This window comes from Pinus tabuliformis, chromosome 2_1, assembly GCF_031772625.1.
Source record: "Pinus tabuliformis cultivar Carrire ecotype Pingquan chromosome 2_1, CPIR1, whole genome shotgun sequence".
Lineage (NCBI taxonomy): Eukaryota > Viridiplantae > Streptophyta > Pinopsida > Pinales > Pinaceae > Pinus > Pinus tabuliformis.
In genome coordinates, this window is record NC_142299.1 from 417943245 (window position 1) to 417960133 (window position 16889).

Here is a 16889-nt window from a genome sequence, read left to right on the forward strand (position 1 = left end):
CTCCACTTCCCATTCTTCTTTGGGACGAAAAATAGAGGGGACACCCACTCACTATCTGAGATGTAGTATATTAACCCTGCATCAAGCAACTTTTACAGCTCTTCCTTTAATATGTCCTTGAGGGATGGGTTCATTCACCTCTGAGGTTTCTGCACAAGTTTTCATCCCTCCTTGATGTAGATGTGATGAGTACAAACCGAAGGATGAACCCCCTTAATTTATTTATAGCTCCAAGTAAAAGCTTCTAAGTGCTCTCTCAACATTTTGCACAACTTCTCTTCTTGATTGGCTAAGAGAGAGGGGTTAATCTTCAAGGTTCTAGATGGACCAAATTATGCAACTTTGAAATGTGCAGGACTTGGGTCAACTAGGCATATCTAAGCCCAAGGATTACCCTCAAGTTCCTTCATAATCTCGACAAGAGGAATGGTATTGGGGGTTGGTTCTGGAATATTTGGTCAATGAGGCCACCTTCATGAGGTTGCCCCCCTCCTATAACAACATATAGGATATATATTGGATGGGATGTTGTATGATAGACTTCATCTTCATCCTCCTCTTCCAAAAATAAGGGTAAGTCATGCTTAATAGATGGCTGAGCAGGAAGGTACAATACCAACTATTTGGACAAATGCCCATTCTAAATGGTCAAGTTCCCGACCATGCAACTTACGTAAGAATCAACAGTGGCTAGCCATGGTCTTTCCAAGATGAGAGGATAACCATTGAATTTTGTTTTGGGCTGGAGAACCAAGAAGTTAGTAGGATACTCGCAGGAGTCAATAGAGACCATTACATCCTCAACAGCTCCCTCAGGAGCCATTGTGGATCTATCTCCAAGCTGCAACACTGTAGTGGTCTTTTTCAAGGATCGTTGTAGGGTCAGTTTCATCATGGTTTCTTTATTCATCACATTGATGGTTTCCCTAAGATCAATCACGGTGTGAGGGACAATGATGCCATCAATGTGCACATCTACCACTGGACTTCCGAGGTATAGATATTTTGGACAAATCACTCTCCCCAGCATTAAATCAGATAATTGACCAATAACATTGATGGTAGGGGCATATCTTTTTCTCCTCCAAGGGTGTTTGAAACATTTCTCTTTGATAAACTTATTTTAGATGGGAACATGCTTAATAGCTTGGAGGAGTGGTATCTTAACACACAGATTCTTCAATTACCCAAGAAGTTCAGTCTCTTCTGGGTTCACTAGATAGAATGGATCAATCTCTTAGGAAAAGGAGGTGGATTTACTTGAGGGATACTCTCTTACTTTTCCTCTTCAAGTTCCTCAAGTGGTTATGGAGGTTGGTTATCTGACAGAAATCTTCCAGACCTGAGCTTGATTTCTTGAATCTCCACAACATAGATAGGGTAAGATGTATCTCCACTGTAGACCTATTGTGCTTCCTTATTATTCAAGTTTGGATTGGGTTGAGTAGGAATCTGAGGTTGCTTGGGTGGAACATGATGAGTGAATTGGGGTTGAGATGGAGGTGGAGTCAGTAAAGCAGGAGGTTCGTTGAATTGAGGCATCCACCCTTGTCATGGGTTATTCCACTAAGGATGTGGAGAAGAATATGGCTGAAATGGTTGATTGAGAGGTTGGGGAGGATATTGATGTGCATAAGGCCAAGAAGGAGGTGTGGACCATGATGGATGAGTGGAAGAATACCAAGGTGGCAAGGGTGCGTTCTGTTTGGGATGGTAATAAGTGTAGAATGTATCTTGCATGCCTTGTTGGTATGGATGAGGTCCTTGAGGCCTCCTTTGATTGATAAAACATAGTTTCTCAACCCCAGCTTCTGCCTCTTGGTATACATCTTTTAATCCAAGAAAAGAAGGAAATTTATCTATGGCATGGTTTTGCTCACAGACTAAGTAGAAATCTATGAAATTTAATGGACATTCATTTTTCAGGTGCCTTCTAGTGCACTTAGGGGGAAAAAATGGCTAATACCCTCTCTCCTTCCTCTTGTATTCTCTTGATCTGCATGGTATCCATTTACAGAGCAAAGATATCCAACATTTAACTTTTATAGTCCTCCAACATGTTTCCAATTTCATTGTTCATGGACGTTGTGGAGGGAGAGGAACTGATCAAAGCTTGACTAGCCCTACCCTTATTCCTAGCAGCCCTAGAATGGTTCTTGAACACTGTTTTGATGTCTTCATAGGATCACCGATAGATGTCTCCCCGAAACAACATGTTTAGGGTTTCCACCATGTCCTCCCTGATCCCTTGGATAAGAACTAACTTGAGTGATTAAGGATCAAGGGTGCATCTGTCCCTACTATAATTGAGCTAGAATCTTTCCTCATAGTCCTCTAGGGATATATCAGATCCAAGATTCATTCTAAATATTTATTCTTTGATTTATTTGGACCTATAGTAGTCCCTGTTCTTTTTGTTAAATGATTGTTTCATTTGAGCCCAAGTAGTGATGCTATCCCCAGGAAAACCCATAAACCAGTGCAAGGCTCCATCCTTAAGGGTAGATGGGAACAACTTCAGCTTCTGGTCATCAGAGTTATAGTCACAGTTCCTACAGACAACAAAAAGCTCAAACATAAAGGTATCAAGCTCCTTAGAGGTTAAGCCATGGAAGTGAGGAAGGGCAATAAGGCTTATATTCTTCGTTCTAGCCTCTCTATTAGTCTCTTTGATAAGAAAAACCTCACCATTCCTATTTTCAGCCATGGTTTGGGTAGGTGAAATGGGTTGTTCTTATTCCCCAATAAGTTCTTCAAAAATATCAGGTTGTTCACCTAAGGGGTCTTCTAACTCCCCTGTAGTTAGAGAGGGAAGTTTACATTCACCAAAGAAGAGTGAAGGTTGACTGTTTGATGGTGTGGGGGTGTTTGGTAAGAATTTTCCTTTAGTATCTCTATTCCCAAGAGGCATGAAATAAAAATTTCTTTTTTTAGGTGATGTTTTTTTTGAAACTAAATACAAAAGAGAAATAAATGCTTAAGTAGAAATAGCAATTACCTAGACACCTGCTTGACCATGATGCCAAAAAGTGGTGAGCCCTGGTATTGCACCAAGAGTGCTACAACTCATAGGGGCTCCCCAACTCTATTTATCAACCCGAGGTTCGTATACAATTGGAGGTGACAATGCTATATACATAGTAGAAGGAATTCTACTCATGCCACCCTCAACTAGGCCATTTGATCATTAAGGCTTCAAAACCATTCTTCTACTGGATTAGGGGGAAATTAACTACTTAAAGTGCAATTCAAAAGGTAACTCTAATGTAGAAAATTAAATTCTTTTCAAATCTCACTTGTAGATGCTACCAACTTGGAAATGCTATTGGATGAATCCATGAAAGGACACCAAAGTTATGCTACCTGTAGAAAGGAAACTACACTAATTGCAATCAACCATCTAGCTATCAAATTCACTTGTACCAAGAAATTATTTTACCTATTGATAACTTAATATTTCATGCATTATTTATCTAATTAACACTTTCATATAAAGTAATGTTCTTTCCCAAATATGAGATAAAAAATCTAATGTTATTCTCTCTTGCAGTGAAGGAAAAAAGATGGCTATAATGGCTTAGGTGCTACCTTTGATCATGGAATCCAAGCTGGGGGGTAAAACTATTGATAAACCAACTTGCATTATAGGTCAAAACAAGGGCAAAACAGGCTGCTACATGTATGCTCTAGGAAGATGTTACAGGATCCCTATATTGCTACAAGAAGATCTGTAATGTTATAGGAAGGCTTCCAAGAGGTTTTGGAAGGTAAGAACAATGAGATCAAAGGATGGAAAATGTATGAAGGTTGTGCTATATGTATGCAATGTGACCAACATCTCTATCCAAGCTCAACACTTCAGGAAGGATGGTTTTGAACTAAGAGGGCTGCTCACGATGACCTAAAAGGTAGAGCTCAAGAACAATGGTTGAGATTCATCAAAAGAGAGTGGAGAAGTCTTGGATGGAGATGGTAAGAAGGTCCCTAGCCTGCAGTTCCAATGGTCCTGCAACATCACATGCATATTCTCTTCTTATTATTCACAAAATATCATAACTAATGGTGGAAAATATGAGTTAAATTTAGAAACTATCTAACTCATGCCAATTTTTTGTTATCTATACAATGAATCAAATTATAAACTACAACAATTATATCCAAAACAAGATAACCAATGTATAATTTCCAAGAAATCATAGACAAGAAATCATCAACATAATTTATTTTTGTTGTGATTGTAGATACCTCTAATCAGTCTCCCGTGAGAAAGAAGAGATGGAGGAAACAATCACAAGCTTTTGGAGGAATTATATTCTACTAAAATGAAACAACTAACAAACATTCTAAGATAAAAGGAATATCAATACATAAGAGGGACCTAAGCTACTGGGGTTGGGCCCAGACCTAACAGCCTCAACACTTTGAACTAACTCATTTATGGATCAATAATAAACTTCTCATTATCATTGAAGAAATGTCAAATATATCATAAGTTAAAAATAGCAGTCATAAGTGCTTGAGCTCAATAACTTCTTAGCTGTAAACAAATTTTGAATCCTAATGAGTTCCTTGGAATATTTATTTATACAAAAGTGTAGCTGCCAAGATATCCCTAGAAAATAGATATGTTTGTCTCCCAAAACCCGAGAAAGGTCGATCTAGATCTTCATTGAACTACAATGGCTTGGCTACCAATGACCTTGTCCTGTTTGGCTTCCAATGAATTCGAGTTGATGAGAGATAAAATGGTGATATTGATTGATTGAAGGAGTTAAGGAGGTGGATAACCTCCTAGGATATCTCCCTATTGTCTACTATGAGCTCCTGCATTGAAATTATCTCAAAATTGCTCCAATTCCGACATTTAAACCATATTAGGCCACATGACATAGTAACACATATTTCACCCCTATCACTAAGCATAATATAACAAAAATTGTAAATAAATGTGAGAAAAATATAATTTTAACGTTGGAGGATGGCATTATGATCCTTATGATATACCTATTGATGAGCCTCATCATCACCCCCCTACTCAAGTTGTTATTCGTCCTTTGAGAAACTCAGTCATCTATGTCCATGTCTTTCATGGCCCTGGTGGCTTCTCTGACATCCCAAGGCTCCTTAGATGGTGTGCCTTCTTGAGGATAGAAGCCTACACTTTTTTCTATTTATGACCACTTCTTCCTCTCCTCTTCTTCATTGTTGAAAAATGTGCAACAAGAAATGTTAAATTTAGAATGTGCTAAAAATAGACCTACTAAAAATAGCATGTCTAAAGATAGTAGTTTGGCCAGTGAGGTCATTGGCCACATTGGGTGAGAGGTGAAACTGCTAAAAATAGAAAGTTATAAAAATAGCATTTCTGGGTCCCTTCCTATTTATAACAGTCCCTAGTCTATCTATAGGAAGTAAAATTAATTTTGGTCTTAACAGTAGTTGAAAATATTAATTAATTAATTCAGTTGAGCTAATTAGTTAAGGAAATTCGAATTTGAAGTCTTTGTGAGCATGCACATGAGTTGTCCCACTAATTGAGGAATTTATCCTTAATTTCCTCCACTGATTGAGGGAATAAGTATGAGTTCTATAATGAGAGAATTAGTTGACTTAGTTCTAACTAGTCAAGTCCAGTTAGATTATTTTAACAAGTTGTTAAAATAATAAAAAATAGTTTGTTAATGCTTGCATGCATGTGACAACTATTATTTTAGAGAATTGAGAATTCACTCATGGATAACTATTGCATGTCAGTTTTGTCAGAGACCCAGTTGAGATCAGATGTGGGACAGTGTTCTATCAGATGCTTGGATATTTCTAGTAAGTATTCCTTGCATGGAGAAGAATGTATTATAGAAGATTGGAGGACTTGTGGCCTATATATTGAGTCCTAGGTAGTCCATGATTTTCATATTCTGATTGAAGATCATCAGGATCTTCTGATTATAGAGAGAGTAGGATAGCTATTGAGCTGATTCTTTTTGTATGTTGTTGAGGATCTCCATTTTATTGATAATACATGGTTGGGGTTTTATGTTGGTGCTTTCCCCTTGATATATCTTGTGTTATGTGTGATTAATTCTCTTGATCAATTATGCATGTTTCTACTTGATGTTGCTCATGATTTCGATTATGCTTCCGCTTAATGTTTTGTAGAAGTAGAACAAGTATTATGCTTTAGGACATTGCATATATTGGTTTTTTCTACAGGTGAAATTTCGACATGGTATCGGAGCACAGGTGATCAAGCAAGAACAGTATACTGAGAGGATATTTCAAAGTTTTGAGTTTTGGGCCGAGAGTTTGCATAGCAGATCTAAAAATTTATGTACAAAATTTTCAGAAAGAAATAGTAGATTTGGATTCCTTGGGGAAAAATACCCAAAAAAAAAAAAAATCGGCTGAATCGAAGTTCAGATGAGGGAGATATCGTTGATTTAAAATCAACTCCTTTTCTAGAAAATTTCATGACGGCAGGAAAGTGGAAATAGATTGGTGTGCTAGCCAAGAACTTGTATGCACTTGAGGTACAAGATGCATGCAAAGCCTTGAGGAGCAAGGGAAAGGTTAGAGACTTGGTGGTTGAGAGGGAGGGTATATTACCTCTCAACATGTAGAGCTAGAAGAAGTCTCAGATGATTGTGGAGGAGCCACGATTTGTGCAGCAGCTTCAGGAGGTTGTGGAGCAACCACAATAGGGGAAGCTGATTGGAGATTGAGTAGAGACATCTACTCATGCAGAGACCTCTAGTAGGGGGAAACTTCGAGCCAGGTGGGCAGATGGATCGCATGCAGCCATACCTCCAGGTAGGAGGTGGGGCGATCTAGAGTGATTTTCCCAAGGAGGAGGGGCGGGATCCTTGAGGTACCCAACCTCTTGGATGAGACCTTGCTACGGGAACCCCGATGTGGAGTAGCAGGAACTGACTGATTGAGTAGAGACAGATGAAGATGGAGCGACAGAGAGAGCGATAGTGTAGGGAATCCCAGGACAACGCATAGCTAGCAGGCTGTAGCAATGCGAGAGGCACAAGTGTTTTGCACAGTGCTAGGTGGCATATAGAGGTGTGCAATGGTGTGAGATGCATGGAGATGCTACAGTAGCACAGATATCAGGGACGGAGAACTTGTCAGCAGCAGGTAGAGCTTCAGCATCAGAGTATGTTCCTAGCCCAACAGAGTGGTCAGTTGGGAGTGTTTTTGTTCCAAGTGTTGTTGGAGCAAGTGGACCGGGTAGATGTGTTGCATGTAGAACATTCCATAGTCACAGAATCAGGTTCAAGAGAAAGCATTTCTTGTTGAGAGGGAGTGTTGAAAAATGTGCAACAAGAAATGTTAAATTTAGAATGTGCTAAAAATAGACCTACTAAAAATAGCATGTCTAAAAATAGCAGTTTGGCCAGTGAGGTCATTGGCCACATTGGGTGAGAGGTGAAACTGCTAAAAATAGAAAGTTCTAAAAATAGCATTTTTGGGTCCCTTCCTATTTATAGCAGTCCCTAGTCTATCTATAGGAAGTAAAATTAATTTTGGTCTTAACAGCAGTCTGAAATATTAATTAATTAGTTCAGTTTAGTTAATTAGTTAAGGAAATTCGAATTTGAAGTCTTTGTGAGCATGCACATGAGTTGTCCCACTGATTGAGGGAATAAGTATGAGTTCTATAATGAGAGAATCAGTTGACTTAGTTCTAACTAGTCAAGTCTAGTTAGATTATTTTAACAAGTTTTTAAAATAATAAAATAAAGTTTGTTAATGCTTGCATGCATGTGACAACTATTATTTTAGATAACTGAGAATTCACTCATGGATAACTGTTGCATGTCAGTTCTGTCAGAGACCCAGTTGAGATCAGATGTGGGACAGTGTACTATCAGATGCTTGGATATTTCTAGTAAGTATTCCTTGCATGGAGAAGAATCTATTATAGGAGATTGGAGGACATACAACCTATCTATTGAGGCCTAGGTAGTCCATGATTTTCATCTTCTGATTGAAGATCATCAGGATCTTCTGATTACAGAAAGAGTACGATAGCTATTGAGCTGATTCTTTTTGTATGTTGTTGAGGATCTCCACTTGATTGATAATATATGGTTGGGGTTTTATGCTGGTGCTTTCCCCTGGATATATCTTGTGTTATGTGTGATTAATTCTCTTGATCAATTTTGCATGTTTCTACTTGATGTTGCTCATGATTTCGATTATGCTTCTGCTTAATGTTTTGTAGAAGTAGAACAAGTATTATGCTTTAGGACATTGCATATATTGGTTTTTTCTACAGGGAAATTTCTACATTCATTTCTTCCTTACTATAGGCCTAGCAACAAGGGTGGAATGATGTTGAGTCCAATCCATTTGATTTTTAATATTTGCATGAGTATTTTTTACAGGGTTTCCTTTCCAATGCATTCCTCACCTTTCAAGAGAGTGATACTCCCTGATTTAGAGACTATGGGGTAAGGAATTCCATCTTCTTTGGCATGCTTGTTGGCTTTCTACCCCTAACAGCCTAAGTGTGTCTTTGAAATGTGAGATGGCCTGCTCCTGGGTGGCAATGCATTTGGGAGCTAGATGAGCATCATTGGAGATGATTCTATGATTGCTAATGAAAATAATTGGGCTTATCTTCTCTGCCCGTATATGTAGTGTTTCTTTCTCTTCATTTGTCATTACTTTCCTTACCTCCTCAATTTTGGCCTCCTCATGAGTCATCCAAGATGCTAGGGCCATTAGTCGCATGTCCCTAAAATTTTCGTTGGCATCCAAAATATTCATATTAGTCAAGATGAGGTTATGCATGTACAACTCAACCAATTTTTCTCTGTCTTCTAAGCTACCTTGGTCACATAATTCAATGAATTGTTTGTAGTCTTGAAATGGCATGGATCCATGTTGTGCTAGGGTATTTATTTGGAATTGTATGCAATACTCTTTAAAAAAAGAGTGCATAAGAGTTGGATGGTTGTCTACACTCTAATGCCTCATTGGAGAGGCTTTCCATTGTGTCCAGTTGGGTTCCCTTCTCTTGCAGCTTCTCCCTCAACAATCTATTTTATTCCTATAGTTTTTCACTCATTGTGGACTCTTTCTCTCTTAGCTCACTTAACTCTTTTCCCATTTCAATGACCTTCTCTTCCATTAGGCCCACATCTTCCACCTTTTTGGACTTAGCAATAAGCATCCATCTGTGGGTTCTTCCTCTTTCTGCTTCTAGTTCAAATAAAAGTGGAATTGCAAATTTTTGGGGAACAACTTTCCCTCGCTCAATGAATTTATAATAGGAGATCAAAATAGCCAATAGAATAGGATCTTAGAGCTCTCGGAAGTCCTTCTCAAATGTTTTTGGCAAAGCTGCCCACTCCTATAGTTGCTATGTTACCTTCTGCCCCTCCTATTGCTCATTATTCCCTTCTTGTAGCATGTTCTATTCTTCCTGTAGCACACTTTGTTTTTCTTGTAGCATGCTTTGTTGTTCCTGTAGCATGCTCTATTCTTCCTATAGCTTCCCCTTTCCTTTTTGTTGGAGGGGCGTAGGTGTCTTGGGTTGTTTAAAGGAGGCTGATCTAGTGGTGGGCCTCCTTACATATGCTACATAAGTCTTTGATCTGTTTTCTGGAGAGGTGACCTCCTCATATTTCCTCTTAGTTGGCCTTGCCTCCTCTTTCTTACTTGGGGACTCTTAAATTGTGTGTTATGAAACCAGCTCAAGAAAAGATAGAAATGATAGATCAACGCCTTAGAATTCAGCCTCTTCGAGGGGGCAACCTCCTTTACATTACATAAATGAACAATTCTTGGATGATTCAAATGATAAAACCTCCTTTCTATATATAAGAGTCTAAGGAGTCACAATATAATCCAGCTGACCTAACAATAATAATATAAAGCCACAAAAATAACAATAGAGGCATTCTATGGGGCACAGTAATAAAAATATGGGGGCAATAGGGGCACAACAATATTAATAAGGGGTATAACTACAATAGTAATGGGGTAATCACTAGTATTATAGGTACCCAACATGCCCCTCTCCTTCAAAAAAGTGTTGTCCTCAACGCTTGAGTAGTTCTGGATACTTCTGCATAAAATTCTCATCCTCCCATGTGGAATCTTCAACGGATAAGTTCTTCCACTTTATAAGATACTCTGAAATTGATCGATTTCGTAGCTGTCGAGTTCTTGTTTCTGTGATTGCTTCCGGTTCCAATATAATTCTTCCTTCCTCGTCAAGTTCTAGCAATATTGTTTGAACTGGGAGCTTGTCGCCTATAACCTTCTTTAAACATGAAACATGGAAAACTGGGTGCAATCGAGAAGCTGCAGAAAGCTCCAATTTGTATGCCATAGTACCAATCTTTTGCAACACCTTGTACGGACCATAATACTTTGGTGATAATTTATTATCCTTCTTAGCTTGCCTGAGGGACATTTGCTTATATGGTTGTAGTCATAGGAATACCCAATCACCTACATCAAACCTTCTTTCACTGCGATGTTGATTTGCCTGTTGTTTCATTCTATTCTGTGCCAACACGAGGTTATCCTTTAAGAGTTGGAGGACTTGTTGTTGATGTTCGATGTGATGTTCCACTGCCTGAACCTTAGAATTTTCTCTTAAATATGATGTGATGGATGGTGGTTGATACCCATAAAGTGCCATAAATGGGGTCATTTTTGTTGCTGTATGGAAGGAAGTGTTATACCACCATTCAGCCAGAGGCAACCATTTGACCCATTGTGTCTGTTTATCAGATACAAAGCAACGAAGATATCCTTCCAAACATTTGTTTACTATCTCAGTTTTCCCATCAGATTGAGGATGATAAGATGATCTATGAGCTAACTGAGTACCAAGACAAGAAAATAATTCTGTCCAAAAATTTCCAGTGCAAATGGGGTCTCTGTCACTTACAATAATCTTTGGGTTTCCATGTAGCTTTTGAATTGCTTCCATAAATGCAGTAGAAATTGTACTGGCTTTAAATGGATGTGATAATGCACAAAAGTGTGCATACTTGGTAAGTCTGTCAACTACCACCATGATGACACTCTTTCCCTCAGACTTGGGTAAACCTATGATAAAATCCATTGAAACCTCCTCCCGACATTGGCTTGGAATGGATAAAGGTTGTAATAGACCCGATGTCTTAATTGTTTCAACTTTATTTTGTTGGCAAACCAAACATTCCGCCACAAACTTTTGAATATCTGACTTAAGGCCATCCCAAAAAAATTCCTTCTTAACCCTATGGTAAGTTTTTAAAAATTCTGAGTGCCCTCCTAAGGGAGAAGTGTGCAATTCCATAATAATCTTTTGTTTTAGCTGGGAATTCTTACAGAGGTATAAGCGATCTTTGTACCATAACAAATCATTTTGCCAGCTAAATGTATCAGACGTACTGGAATCTTGTTGTAACTTTCGAATAAGTGCCCGCACTTCTTCGTCATTCTTCCATTCCTCCCTTGCTTCGTTTATCCAATTTGGTTGGATAATAGAAATTGCGCACAACAATGCTTCCACATCCTCGTCCTTTCTTGAGAGTGCATCTGCCACCACATTTTTCTTTTTTTTGTAGATGATTTCAAAGTCATAACCCAACATCTTTGTGACCCACTTTTGTTGCTCTTCAGAGGATAATCTTTCTTCTAAAAAGTATTTAAGGCTATCATGATCCGTTTTTACCTTGAAGTGTCTTCCCATTAGGTAGGGTTGCCATTTCTTAAGTGCATGGAGTATTGCCAACATTTCCTTCTCATAAATAGCTTTGCTTAAAAACTTTCCCTTGATTGGACGACTTTCAAAAGCAATGGGTCTTTCATCTTGCATTAGAACAGCACCAATTCCATTTCCTGAAGCATCACATTCCACAATAAAGGTTTTTGTGAAGTCCGGTGTAGCTAAGACCGATGCTTGGCACATTGCCTCTTTAAGATGTTCAAAGGCCTTTGTTGCTTCCAGAGTCCATGAAAATGCATCTTTCTTCAATAATGTTGTTAGAGGCGCTGCTATTCTCCCATAATTCTTAACAAACTTGCAATAATACCCTATCAACCCGAGAAATCCTCGCAGATGCTTTATGGATGTGGGGATTTTCCATTCCTTAATGGCTTTAATTTTGCTAGGGTCTACCTTAACTCCTTCATGAGATACAATATGACCCAAATATTCCACCTCCTGGACTCCAAAGAAACATTTGAAACTAGGCATATATTTGTTTCTCCTCCAATAGTTGTAGCACCCTGTCAACATGTTCAACATGATCCTTCCAAGACTTGCTGTAGATTAGTATATCATCAAAAAATACTAACACAAATTTTCTAAGGAATGGTTTGAAAATTGAATTCATCAAACCTTGAAATGTTGAAGGTGCATTGGTAAGGCCAAAGGGCATGACCAAAAATTCATAATGACCCTCATGAGTTCTAAATGTTGTTTTTGGAATATCTTCAGTCTTCATTCTGATTTGATGATATCCTAAACGAAGATCCAACTTGGTGAAGTAAATTGATCCATGCAATTCATCCAGTAATTCATCAATGACAGGAATGGGGAACTTATCTTTAATAGTGTGCTTGTTGAGCTCCCTATAATCCGGACACATGCACCATGATCCATCCTTCTTGTGCACCAATACTACTGGAGCAGAGAAAGAACTTTGACTCGGTTGAATTTTACCAGCCTCTAGCATTTCTGCAACCATACGTTCAATTTCACTCTTTTGGACATAGGGATATCTGTATGGCCTGATGTTTGGAGGAACACTTCCTGGAATCAGATGAATAGCATGATCATGATCACGCATGGGTGGGAGACCTTTGGGAGTCTCAAATACCTTGGAATTCTTTTCCAAGAATTTTTGGAGATCTGGAGAAATAGATGATTCCGATGTGGAAACATCTAGCGAGCATAATTGTGCAATTACACCCCTTTGCTCCTTTTTTAGAAGCTTTTTCATACCATTAGAGCCGATTATCTTTCCTGGTTTCCCTGCAATACCCCTTAATTCAACTTCCTTTCCTTCCGTGTAAAATTTGATGAAAAGTTCATGAAAATTAAAAGCTATTGTACCCAAGGATTGTAGCCATTGGACTCCTAGTACAACATCAGCACCTCCCATTGGAATGGAAAACATTGGGCTAGTCAATATATATATTCTCCCATGGATAGCTTGATATTATGGCACCTTCCAGAGCAATTTATTGTTCGTCCATTTGCAATCATCACTTGACACTCTGGTGCTGGATACAGGAAGCAATTCAATTCTTTTGCTACCTTACAATGAATAAAATTGTGGGTGCTTCCTGAATCAATCAACACTATTACCTTTTTCTTCTTGATTTGTCCTTCTATCTTGATGGTTTGAGGAGTGGTAATTCCCGCCAATGCATTACAAGATATGGTCGGATTTATTTGTTCTTCATCTAGGCTTTGTTCCTGGAGTATATCCTCTTCTTTTGACCTTTCTTGCTCCTTTTCTTCTTCCTCTTCACAATCTATGTAGAATAATTTCTTCTCAGCACACTTATGACCTTTAGTGTATTTGCTATCACAACTGTAACAAAGCCCTTTTGCTCTTTTTTTTTCCAATTGTTGTGGTGTCAACCTTATAGGTTGTCGAAGACTAGGGGCAACAACACTTCCGTCTTTATAGTTGTGAGTGGTAAGCTTCCTGGTTGCCATAATTTTGCTTTCCATTTTTCTTGCTAACCTGAATTCCTTTTCTAATGAATCAGGTTCCCAAAGGCGAACATCATGTTGGATATTATCCTTTAAAGACCCTATGAACACATCAATCCTATGCTCCTCTGGAATATCTTTTACCCTTACGTTCAATTTTTGGAACTCCTCAATGTGCTCCATTATTGAACCCTTTTGTTTGAGACTTATCAATTGGCTAAAAAAAGTGTTGCTTTTTGTATCCTCATAATGTGCTATCAATTCTTCCGTAAAAATTGCCCAAGTGATAAATTGTTTACGAGAGCAAAGCCATTGATACCATACAAACTGATTTGGTTCCAAATATAAAGTTGCCATACGTACCTTTTGTGTGTTTTTCACATTATTGAGATCGAAGAATTGCTCCATCTATAATATCCATGTGGCGGGATCCTTGCCATCAAACTTCCTCATATCAATTTTTGGAATATGGTGAGTCTTCAATCCAACATTAGGATCTTTGGAATCATGATTAACATTTCTTTTGTTCTCATCATGAATTTCCTTTACTACCTTTTCACCATTAGTAAGTATTTCTTGTAGAAAATTTGTCAAATCTGTCTTCAAATCTGCCATGCCTGTCATCAAATTTGTGTTCAAATCTATCTTCAAATTGTCCATCTTAGCTTCCGTGCCATTCATCTTAGCTTCCATGCCATTTATCTTAGCTTCTGTTAACTTTTGTGAGCGTGACATTTGTTGTACTTGTTCTTGTAATTTTGATATATCATGTAGCATTTCTTCCTCTTCTTCATGAGTCATGCTAGATCTTTCAGGTTCCTTACTAGGTGTTTGCATTTTTTTTCCTCGGGGCATCAGTTACCGATAATAATGCTCTAATATGCCCTTTGAATTCCTTCAAAATAAATTTTCAAACCAAGCTTAAGCAAAAATTTAAAAAAATCTACACACCTTTTTTCACTTTGTAGGAGCTCGATATTGCCTTTGATGTATCTCTGTACTTTCCAATCATATAGTTCTGAATTTGTGACCTATAGTAGCTCTCTACGTCCTCTTTCCAATGCCACAATTCTGACCCAAATTGGATTCTCCAAGGAAGCATTATGCGAAATCTCCCACAGTGACTTGATTATAGACTAGTTTAGTAGAGCAAACTTGTACGACGTGCCACGAGTCACTGTTTCGACCTTTGGATCTGAAAAATGCATTCAAGAAACTATAGTCTGTCCTCTTTCTGTACCTTCTGACGAAATTTCAATCCGATCCCTAGAGAGAAAGTTATGACGATTTTCCCCAGGTCACCTGTTTGGAATGTAATTCAGGAGTTTGCAAAAATACCAACTTCCTCAGATCATATCTCCACAAATATAGCGCGAAAAGCTCTGAAATTCAGACCCGAGGTTCACAGCAATTTCTTCTCAAATGGGGTTTTTTTACAACTTTTGAAACATTGTAAAAAAAAATTTATAGTGAAAATTCCATGATGACCTGTTTGGAGCAGTGAAACCTTAGAATCAAAGCTCTGATACCAAATGTTATGAAAGCAGCTCAAGAAAAGATAGAAAAGATAGATCAATGCCTTAGAATTCAGCCTCTTCAAGGGGGAAACCTCCTTTACATTACATAAATGAACAATTCTTGGATGATTCAAATGACAAAACCTCCTTTCTATATATAGGAGTCTAAGGAGTCACAATATAATCCAGCCGACCTAACAATAATAATATAGAGCCACAAAAATAACAATAGAGGGATTCTATGGGGCACAGTAATAAAAATATGGGGGCAATAGGGGCACAACAATATTAATAAGGGGTATAAATACAATAGTAATGGGGTAATCACTAGTATTATAGGGTCCCAACATTGTGATAGGGGCCTTTGTGGGAGTTTGAGGCCTCCCTTGCTTGATCCTGGTGCTTTTTCTAGTCTTAAAGTAGAGGGTAGATTTCCTTTGCCTTTTATTTTTGGGTTTGACTGGGGTGCTCAAGGTAGCTAAGGTGGAAGCTACCTCTTTTTCATTGGGTCCTAGGGAAAAACTTGTATGCTCTGGGGATACCCCTTCTTTTCTAGATTCAATATTTTTCTCAGCGCTTGATTTTTCCCGTTTCTCCCGCTTTTCCTCTTCATCTCGCTATTTTTCTACCTCTGCCTCTTTTTCTTCCTCTGCCTTCTCTGGATCTGTCTCTCCTTCTTCATCCCCATCTTCTTCTTCTTCCTTCTCCCACTTGTTGTTTTCTTTCCACAGGGGGCCACATGAGATATTAGTCATTGGCCTAGCCCTACAATGCCCATTGTTTCTATAAACCAAGAGAACTTCTCAGTGCTCACAAACTTTGTTAATGCATCTGCAATATTCTTCAAAGTGTCCACAAAGTGATACTGAACATTAATGTGCTTTGTCTTTGAATGATAAGCAAGGTTATTTTCCAAGAAAATTTCACTTTGCTGTCACAATATATCCTTATAGCTCATTGTACTAACCCCATACTTTAACACAATCTTTGCAACCAAACTACTTCTTTTATTGCATGAGTGGCTGCCATGTATTCTGCCTTTGTAGTTGAAAGTGCCACTACAGGCTGTCTCTTTCTCACCCAACTGACTGCACCTACAAATAGGTTAAACATATACCCAGTTGTAGATCTTCTCTGATCCAGATCTCCAACCTAGTTTGCATAAACAAAGCCATGGATGTCCACAACTCTGTCCAATCCTGGTCTTCTTTGGTAGCACAAACCATAATCACTAGTGCTACACAATCACTTGAAAACCCACTTCACTATTTTCTATTGCTCCTTCCCTTGTTTTGACATAAACCTTCTCAATACTCCCACTACATGTGCAATGTCTGGTCTAGTACACTATTCAGCAGATAACTTTACACCTACAGGAATAGGAAACTTCACCGGTTTACTATCCTGCATATTAAACCTCTGTAGTATTGTCTGGACATATTTCCATGCCCAAAATATAGTTTACAGCACCAAGCTCTTTCATGTCGAATTTGGAGGACAATTGGGTCTTCAAATCCTGGATAATTTATTTGTCATTTCCAACTAGCAACATATCATCCACATACAAGAACAGATAAATAACACAGTAACGAATTAATTTAAAATACAAACAATGATATTATTTTCTTTTGGTGAAGCCAAGTCCTTGTATAAATATATCAAACTTATGATACCACATCCTTGGTGACTTT